This window comes from Onychomys torridus, chromosome 1, assembly GCF_903995425.1.
Source record: "Onychomys torridus chromosome 1, mOncTor1.1, whole genome shotgun sequence".
In the NCBI taxonomy this organism is placed as follows: domain Eukaryota; kingdom Metazoa; phylum Chordata; class Mammalia; order Rodentia; family Cricetidae; genus Onychomys; species Onychomys torridus.
In genome coordinates, this window is record NC_050443.1 from 17,095,534 (window position 1) to 17,105,647 (window position 10,114).

Here is a 10,114-nt window from a genome sequence, read left to right on the forward strand (position 1 = left end):
GAGGTGGGAAGAGGGCCCCAGGATTGTGGATGTGGGAGTGGTGGGGACACCCACTCAGGAAAAGGACCCAAGGCAGCCCCGGGTATGTGGGAAGGGGACAGACCTGGAAGAAGCTGGAGCTGCCGCTGCTGGGGTCCCCAGGTCCCTGCCCCCCAGGCCTGTACCAGGGTCTGAGGTACAGCACTGGTACAAGGGTTGGGAGACAGGGCCTTGGGAAGAGTCCTCTGCCTGCAAGAGATGCCGCACCACTGGCTCACCTCAGCCTTCTGCTTTTACCAGGCCGCCGGGGGAGGGGGTTCCTGTCAAAGGAAGTGGGCCCGCATCAAAGCGAGCAGGAAGGGGCAGGGACAGGTCAGAAGGGCCACCGCCCAAGCTGGGAGCCTGCCAGCCACCCAGGAGAGACCAAGCAGAAGGTACTGCAGGGGACAGGGACCCTGAGGAATCTGAAGCCAATTGTTGAGAGGTGTGGCCCCTCCAACCACAGGTGCTTCCGTTGGGGTGGGGCCTTGTGTTTACAACAGCCCAGCTCCCCCATTTCCTCCCAGCGGTGGTTGGGACTTCTTGGTGCCCGTGACAGGCCCTGAGATGAGGAGGAGAGACCCCTGACGACCCTTAAACAGTTTTGTCACCTGCAGCTTGTGATGGGCATTCCCTGCACGGCTGGAGACCACACAGTTCCCTGACCGATCAGCAACCTCCTCCACCCTCCTTCCCCACTGGGCTGTGGCTTGCTCAAGTCCCCACTGCCCCCCAGGTCTGCTACCTCCACTCCAGGTGGACGTGTTCTTCCTGGCTCCGAGGTTTTAATGATTTTGACAGGGTTGCTGTGTGTTCCTAGCTGGCCTGAAGCTGACTGGCAACAAGTCTTCCTTCTTGTTTCCTGGGAGCTGAGATTCCAGCCCATTTTGGTCTTTTGGTTTTTTGTTATTGTTTATTTTTTTTCTAAGGCAGGGTTTCTCTGGAGCCCTGGCTGTCCGGAACTCAGTCTGTAGCCCAGACTGGCCTCAAACTCACATAGATCTGCCTGCCTCTGCCTCCAGACTGCTGGGATTAAAGGCGTGCGCCACCATCATCTAGTCCAGTCTATTTTGGTCTTTAATCCTGGGCACCTGTTTCCATCTGGCAAATGTCCAGCTCCAATCACTTGTAGACATTGGTGGTAATCCATTTGCCAAAGGAGGCTGAGCTGAGGTGGGAGGATTGTCAGAAGTCAGAGACCAACCTGGGTAATTTAGCCCTGTCTCAGAATAAAACTAAAGAGCTGGGGCTGTGGCCTGCCTAGAATCCACCAGTGAGGGGCTGGGATTATAGCTCCATGGAAGAGTGCTGGTCTAGAATGGAAAGGCCCTGGGATCCATGCCAGCACCTCATAGACCAGCAGCAAGCACCCGTAATTTACAGCATTTGGGAAATAGAGATTTAAGGAGAATCAAAGTTTAAGGCTACAGGAGACCCTGTCTCAAAAATGAGAAACAGCATGGCATGGTGGTGCACATCTTTAATCCCAGCAATCGAGAGGCAGGCAGCCTATCTACATAGTGAGAACCCTTTCTAAAAATGAAAACATTTATGTGAGTGAGTGTAGGCCTGCCACAGGCCTCAGGTAGAGGTCAAAGTAACCAGTTATTTTCATCATGTGGGTTCAAGTGCCTCTACCCACTGAAATACCTCACTAGCCCACACTTCCTCCTTGAGTCTCCTATACAGAGAGTTGAACCTACTTCCTGCCTGTGGGTTGTAAAGACGGTAAGACTACTATCTGCACCCCTCATCCCTGGAAGTGGGGATATGAGAAGGTGCCCCCCAGATCCAGATGTCCTAAACCCCAGCACTCACCAGCTGGGTGGCCATGGATAAGTGACAACTACAGACCCTGAGTCTGCTCATCTGTAAAGGTGTCCATACGAGCAGCTGTGCAGGTGGGAGCCCTCTGTAACCCAAGGCCCATGACCTTTGGAAGGTAGCTGCAGAGATTTTCTATGGGTCTTTGAGAGCAAGCTCTGTGGAGTCAATTTTGTATGCTCGAAGATTCTGTGACATGGGGGGGGGGGGGGACACGACTCAATTTGTAGACCAAGCTGGTCTCCAACTCAGAGATCCACCTGCTCTCCTCCGAGTGCTGGAATTAAAGGTGTGCGCCGCTGCCGCCACCACCACCTGGCTCAGGGTCCTGGTTTGGTGGTAGCAGGCTTCAAGTCCACCAGCTGCAGACAAGGCAGTCCTGTCTTGGCTAATACTGTGGCATGGTCTGGTCCCTAGTATGGAAGATCACTGGAACATTCTAAGGGAGGCAGAATGGCCAGCAGGTGTTGCTGCTACTCCTTTTTGGGTTCTTTGGGGTTTTTGTTTGTTGTTTTTTTTTTTTCCAAGACAGGGTTTCTCTGTGTAGTTTTTTTTTTTTAATTAGATTTATTTATTTATTTATTTATTATTATTATGTATACAGAAGAGGCAGCCAGATCTCATTACAGATGGTTGTGAGCCACCATGTGGTTGCTGGGAATTGAACTCAGGACCTCTGGAAGAGCAGCCAGTGCTCTTAACCTCTGAGCCATCTCTCCAGCCCCTCTGTGTTGTTTTGATGCCTGTCCTGGATCTCACTCTGTAGACCAAGATGGCCTCGAACTCACAGAGATCCACCTGCCTCTGCCTCCCCAGTGCTGGGATTAAAGGCATGCTTCTGACCACCTCCCGGCTTGTTTTGCTTTGAGATAGTCTCACTCTGTTGCTCTGGCTGTCAGGGAATTCACTGTTTAGCCCAGACTAGCTTCAAAGTCATAGCTATCCTCCTGCTGCCACAGCCTCCCAATTGTAGGGATTGCAGGTAGATGTGATGCCCTGGTTCCCTGTGGGCGGTGATAATGGGAGAGCCTATTGACACCAATACAGGTCCAGAACCCAGGCTGTATACATACGGACTTTTATTTGTTCGTTTGGAGACAGGGTGTCTACATAACCCTGGCTGACCTGGAACTCACTATGCAGACTAGAATGGCCTCAACCCACAGAGATCCGCCTGCTTCTATCTCTCAAATGCTAGGATTAAAATCCTGTACGCCTGGCTCTGTTTTTGTTTTTTTGTTTGTTTTTAGGTTTTCAAGACAGGTTTCTCTGTGTAGCTTCTGGCTATCCTAGAACTCACTCTGTAGTAGTCCAGGCTGGCCTTGAACTCACAGAGATCCACCTGCCTCTGCCTCCTGAGTGCTGGGATTACAGGCATGTACCACCACCGCTGCCTCTGGTGTTTGTTCTGAGACAGGGCACCACTGTGTTGTTCTGTTTTGTGGAGGCAGACAGGGCACCACTGTGTTGTTCTGTTTTGTGGAGGCAGACAGGGCACCACTGTGTTGTTCTGTTTTGTGGAGGCAGACAGGGCACCGCAGGCTATCCTCAAATCTGTTGCAATGCTCCTGCCTCCTTTTTTTTTTTTTTTTTTTCAGAGTCTCACTGAGCCTGTAACTGAGGATGGCCTTGAATTTGTGGTCCTTTTGCCTCTACCTCTTGAGTCTTGAGATGGCAGGAGTTCACCATGCCCCATTTGTGTAGAGCTTGGAGTCGAACTCAGGACTGTACATTTGCTCGGCAAGAATTCTACCAACCGAGCTCAAAACCAGAGCGATTAAAAAATTTTTTTTCCATCCTGGTCTCTGTCGATTGATTTTAGTTTGAAGTCTATTTTATTAGATATTAGGATAGCTACACCAACCTGTTTCTTAGGTCCATTTTCTTGGAAAGCCTTTTCCCATCCCTTTACTCTGAGGTAGTGTCTGTCTTTGAAGTTAAGGTGTGTTTCTTGTATGCAGCAGAAAGATGGATCCTGTTTTCTTATCCATTCTGTTAGTCTGTGTATTTTTAGTTTAGTCTGTTGGTGGGAGTGTAAACTTGTACAACCATTGTGGAAATCAGTATGGCAGTTTCTCAGAAAATTGGGAATCGATCTACCTCAAGACCCAGCCATACCACTCTTGGGCGTATACCCAAGGAATGCTCAACCATACCACAAAGACACATGCTCAACTATGTTCATAGCAGCACTATTTGTAATAGCCAGAACCTGGAAACCTAGATGCCCATCAACTGAAGAATGGATTAAGAAGATGTGGTACATATACACAATGGAGTACTACTCAGCAGAGAGAAACAATGACAGCATGAGGTTTGCAGGCAAATGGATGGAACTAGAAAAAATCATCCTGAGTAAGGTAACCCAGACTCAAAAGGACAAGTGGATTCTAGATAGAAAGCAAAGAACAATCAGACTGCAACCCACAGAACCATAAGGCTATATATATGGCATAGGGGACCCTAAGATGACTGTGGCTTATAATAAGATCTGGTATTACTCAATTACTGAGCAACCCTCAATGAAACATTACACTATTAAGCTAAGAATTTATACTGTATCAAGCTGATAATAGAAAAATAAATTAATCTAAAAAAAATAAGAAAAGAAAAATTTGAACTATTAAAAAAAAAAAAAAAAAAAAACCAAGGGCTGAAGAGCTGGCTCAGAGGTTAAGAGCGCTGTTTGCTCTTCCAAAGGTCCTGAGTTCAATTCCCAGCAATCACATGGTGGCTCACAACCATCTGTAAAGAGATCTGGTGCCCTCTTCTGGCCTGCGGGGGTATGTGCAGACAGAACACTGTATACATAATAAATAAATACATCTTAAAAAAAATTTTTTTTCTTAACCTGGCAGTGGTGCCTCACACCTTTAATCCCAGCACTCGGGAGGCAGAGCCAGGTGGATCTCTGTGAGTTCAAGGCCAGCCTGGTCTACAAAGCGAGTTCCAGGAAAGGCACAAAGCTACACAGAGAAATCCTGTCTCAAAAACCCCCCAAAAAGAGAAAAAAAAAAATGAAAAGAAAAGAAAAAACAACAAAAGAAAAGAAAAAACAAAACAAACAAACAAAAAACCCTGAATATTTGGTATATATCACACACAAATAAAAATTTTAAAAAGAGATTTAAAAATAGATATGTTCCCGAGGATATGTGCATGCATTGTGTGATTTAAGCAAGGGCACTGATAGGAAAGAACGGGCACATCCAAGTGCAGCTCCAAGCTTCTCAAGAGAGAACCCCTGTGGGGTCTTGACAGAAGCTGTGTCAACGATACTGAAGGCTCCTGAAGTCATGGAGTCCAAACCCTTTAGACAGTTTTATTAGATTTAGTCAGTGTGTCTAGGGTCAGTTCCCTCCTACCACGTGGTTTCCAGGGACTGACCAGGGTCTGGGCCTGCACAGCAAGGACCTTTACCTAGTGAACTAACCCTTCTGCCCTGTGCAAACACTTTCTAAGGGTTCCCCAACTTCTTTTGGTAAATGAACTCCTAGGGTGTTTCCTGAGAGGCTCAGAGTAGGGTCAGAGCTGATAAAGACAGGTCTCAGGACAACACAAGAGGCTTAAGATGTTTCTGTACAGAACACAAAGTTCATAGTATAGTTTGTGCAATTCCCAGAAAACTGCAGGTTCACAGCTGGGGAGGGAGTAAGATAATCCAGGGGTCATATATGCTTGGCCTTAAACATAGTTTGTTGCAATTTTTTTTTTTTTTTTTTTTTTTTTCTGGAGCTAAGGACCAAACCCAGGGCCTTGTGCTTGCTAGGCAATCGCTCTACCACTGAGCTAAATCCCCAACCCAGTTTGTTGCAATTTTATAGTCTTTGAAATATTGATACATAGAAAGAATGTTGTCCCTTTGTAAGCAACCATCAACATAAATTTGGTTAATTATCATGGCTTGCTTTCTTCTTTTTTTTTTTGTTTTTTGTTTTGTTTTTAAGAGAAGCTTTCTCTGTGTAATAGCTGTAGCTGTCCTGGAACTTGATTTGTAGATCAGGATGGCCTTGGACTCACACAGATCTGCCCTCCTCTGCCTCCAGGAGAGAAAAAATAATTTTTTCAGTTAGGCAGTGGTGGTGCACGCCTTTAATCCCAGCACTGGGGAGGCAAAGCCAGGCAGATCTCTGTGAGTTTGAGGCCAGCCTGGTCTACAGAGTGAGATCCAGGAGAAGTGCCAGAGCTACACAGAGAAACCCTGTCTCAAGATACAATAATAATAATAATAATAATAATAATTTTTTTTATGTGTGTGGGTATTTTGCCTGTGTGGATGTCTGTGTACCACCAGTGTGCCCAGAGGTCAGAAAGAGGCATCAGAAGATTGTGAGCCACCATGTGGGTGCTGGGAACTGAACTCAGACCTTTGCAAGAACAAGTGCTCTTCTATTTGTAATAGCCAGAACCTGGAAGCAACCTAGATGTCCATCAACTGGAGAATGGATTAAGAAGATGTGGAACATATACACAATGGAGTACTACTCAGCAGAGAAAAACAATGACAGCATGAAATTTGCAGGCAAATGGATGGAACTAGAAAATATCATCCCGAGTGAGGTAATCGAAACCCAGAAGGACAAACATGGTATGTACTCACTCATAAGTAGATTCTAGATATAAAGCAAAGAACAATCAGACTGCAACCCACAGATCCAGGGAGGCTACATAGCAGGGGGACCCTAGGATGACTGTGGCTTATAATAAGTTTTGGTTTTACTCAATTATTGAGCAAGCCTCAATGAAACATTTCACTATTAGGATAAGAATTTATACTGTGTCAAGCTGATAATAGAAAAATAAATTAATTAATTAAGAAAAGAACAGGGAGAAGGGAGTTTTTTCGCTCTGCCTGCTCACTCTCACAGCGCTAGCCAGTCTGTTACTTCCCTGGCATCAGAGCTCACTTCTCTGGGATTCCAGGAATCACTGAAGACCTGCTGAGACACCCATCCTGGTGGACTGAGCAACTTCTGGACTCTGGGTCTCTCAGTTCCCAGCCAGCCTTTGTGGAATTAGCTGACCCACAGCCTACAAGGTTTCCCTGTGTAGCTCTGGCTGTCATGGAACTAGCTCTGTAGACCAGGCTGGTCTTGAACTCAGAGATCCATCAGCCCTGAGTCCAAGGTATTCCACGACCTGGCCTCTGTGTTCTTTAGGAGAGCCAAGCCACTGCTTTGGGGAGGGTTGGTCTGTTGAGTGGGAACTGTTTTCTCTTCCGTGGACTTGGTAGCTGGAACTGCCTCAGATACCACCCCAGACTAAACTATACCGTGAAGAGGGGTGCAGAGGTCTTCCAGAGTGAGAGTCAGAAGCCACAAATGCCCCCCAGGAGAGGTGGTCAAGGACAAAGACAGCAATGTGGAGGAGCCAGACCAACCCTCCACAGGCTTGCTCAGCATCTGGAAAAATAAAAAAGACTGGAGCTTGAGACCTGTGGGGGGGACCGTCCTGAGCGTGATCCTGCTTCTGACGTCCCGGGTGTCTAAGCTGCCGGCCATGGCTTCAAAGGGCTTTTGTCAGGAAGAGAAAAACCCGACAGAATCTCAGGAGACCTGATGCCTGCTAAGACTTGCAATTAGGGGGTCGGCTGTCAGCTCCAGCCAATATAGCAACACCCCTGCCTCTGCTCACATGCACAGGCAGCTTTTGTCTTTGCAGATGTCTGTGTTAGTTTTTTCAGCTTTCTTCATACAAGTACTAAACACCTGGAGAAAAAGAGCAAGTGCTCTTAACTTCTGAGCTGTTTCTCTAGGCCCCCATCCTTATCATAGTTATTCATGTGTGTCTGTGTCATAGCGCATATGTGGAGGTCAAAGGACAACTTTGGAAGTCTGTTCCTGGGGATTGAACTTGGGACGTCAGGATTGGTTGGAGCAAGCACCTCTACCCACTAAGCATCTTGCCCTCTCTTTGTGGTACCTTTTTGTCCGTTCGTTCTGTAAAACTTAGGAACCATTTCTCCTGCCCCTAGGATGGTGCTGACAGGCAGGCGCTGACTGAATTCACCAAGACAGAAGGCAGTCGTGGGAGATTTGACGAGAGCACTGAGATGGGAGAGGCTGCTTCCCAAGCAGTATTTCTGTGTCACCGTGCCTTGGTTACTTAACGTCTTATCAGGGAGGACACCTGTGGGGCTCGTGTCCTGCCCACGTGGACATCTCACTTTGCTGAGGAATAAGTTGGACAGTGTTTCTTCTTGGGACTGCCTATCTGCAAGCATGGGTCACAGGGTCAAATTTCCCATGATGTGAGTGTACTTATTAAAGAGTAGCATCAGCTTGCCAGGCTAGCCTTGTGACCTTCCTCTGATCCCCAAGAGAGCTAGCCTCGGACGGCCACATGCACACCATACACACCCATGTAGTGCTCTCTCTCACATACACACACACACACACACACACACACACACACACACCACACATACACACCACACACACACCACACACATACATACACACACACCACACACCACACACACACACACACACACACACACACACACACACCACACACCACACACACACACACACACACACACCACACACCACACACACACACACACACACACACACACACACACCACACACACACACCACACACACACACACACACCACACACATACACACACACACAGACACACACACACACACCACACACACACACACTCACAACACACACACACACACACACACACACACAGAGTAAACTTTTGGAAAAAGAGTGGAAATGGGACTGGAGAGATGGCTCAGAGGTTAAAGCACTGGCTGCTCTTCCTGAGGTCCTGGGTTCAATTCCCAGCATCCACATGGAGGTTCACAACCATCTGTAACCACAGTTCCAGGGGATCCCACACCCTCTTCTGGCCTCTATCAGCACCAGGCATGCACAAAGCACACAGACACACATGCAGACAAACCACTCATGCACACAAAATAAAAATAAAGACAAGGGTCAGGATTTAGCTCAGTGATAGAGCACTTGCCTAACAAGCTCAAGGCCTTGGGTTCGGTCCTCAGCTCCAGAAAAAAATAAAAATAAAGACAAAAAAAAATAAAAATAAAGACAAAACATTAAGGAAAAAAGAGTCACTATTAGGGCTGAGGCTGTCACTCAGAGGTATGGCACATCTGAAATCTCTGGGGCCTGAGGTTCAGTGCCCAGTACTTGCAGACTAACTAGCAAATCACCTAGCTAAATGCATGCACATCCATACAGAGTGGAATGCTCTATGTGGCATCAGGAAGCTCTCTGTTCACTCTGGCCAGCCACAGCTTTTTCGAGGAGCCAACCTATTTTCAAGGCAAAGCCAACTTATTCTGAGACTAGAATGAGGAATCTCCTCACCTGTCAGGTGTTCTGTGTTTTGTGGTATGATTGAGCATTCCTTAGATATATGCCCAAGAGTGGTATGGCTGGGTCTTGAGGTAGATTGATTCCCAGTTTTCTGAGAAACCACCATACTGACTTCCACAGTGGTTGTACAAATTTGCACTCCCACATCCCCTTGCTCCACATCCTCTCCAACATTGACTGTCATTAGTGATTTTTATCTTAGCCATTCTGTTTTGTTTGTTTGTTTGTTTGTTTTGGATTTTTTTTAATTAATTAATTTATTTTTCTATTATCAGCTTGATACAGTATAAATTCTTATCCTAATAGTGAAATGTTTCATTGAGGCTTGCCCAGTAATTGAGTAAACCCAAAACTTATTATAAGCCACAGTCATCCTAGGGTCCCCCCTGCCATATATATAGCCTCCCTGGTTCTGTGGGTTGCAGTCTGATTGTCCTTTGCTTTCTATCTAGAATACACTCATGAGTGAGTACATACCATGTTTGTCCTTCTGGGTTTGGGTTACCTCACTCGGGATGATTTTTTCTAGTTCCCTCCATTTGCCTGCAAATTTCATGCTGTCATTATTTTTCTCTGCTGAGTAGTACTCCATTGTGTATATGTACCACATTTTCTTAATCCATTCTTCAGTTGACTGGCATCTAGGTTGTTTCCAGGTTCTGGATATTACAAATAGTGCTGCTATGAACATAGCTGAGCATGTATCCTTGTGGTGTGATTGAGCATTCCTTGGGTATATGCCCAAGAGTGGTATGGCTGGGTTCCAATTTTCTGAGAAACCGCCATACAGATTTCCACAGTGGTTGTACAAGTTTGCATTCCCACCAACAGTGGAGGAGTGTTCCCCTTGCTCCACATCCTCTCCAACATTGACTGTCATTTGAGTTTTTGATCTTAGCCATTCTGACAGGTGTG